Consider the following 536-nt stretch of genomic DNA (forward strand, 5'->3'; position numbering starts at 1 on the left):
GGGGGGACAATGGTGGGGTCATGGGGCTGATGGTGATAATGGGGGTGATGGTGATAATGGGGGTGATGGTGATAATGGGGGTGACGGTGATAATGGGGGTGATGGTGATAATGGGGTGATGGTGGTAATGGGGTTGATGGGGGTGATGGTGGGGGGGCAGTGATGTGGGTAGTGTGAGGGGAATGATGGTGGTGACGGTGGAGGCCCCACATAGCCCCATACAGCCACAGAGACACATAGAACACACAGCGCCCCATAGAAGCCCTACAGAGCCCCATTGAAGCCCCACAGTGCCCCATAGTGCCCCACAGAGCCCCATAGAAGCCCTACAGAGCCCCACAGAAGTCCCATAGAGCCCCAAAGCGCCCCATAAAGCCCCACAGCGTCCCGGCACGTCGCGGACGCCATTTTCATAGTGCGGAATAGCATCACTTCCGGCAAGGTGCATTGTGGGATATAACGCGGCATAACGAGGCATCTGGAGATCGCCATTTTGATCATGCGCAGTAGCGTCGCTTCCGGCAAGGTGCATTGTG

This window comes from Coturnix japonica, chromosome 25 (assembly GCF_001577835.2).
Source record: "Coturnix japonica isolate 7356 chromosome 25, Coturnix japonica 2.1, whole genome shotgun sequence".
NCBI classification, from domain to species: Eukaryota; Metazoa; Chordata; class Aves; order Galliformes; family Phasianidae; genus Coturnix; species Coturnix japonica.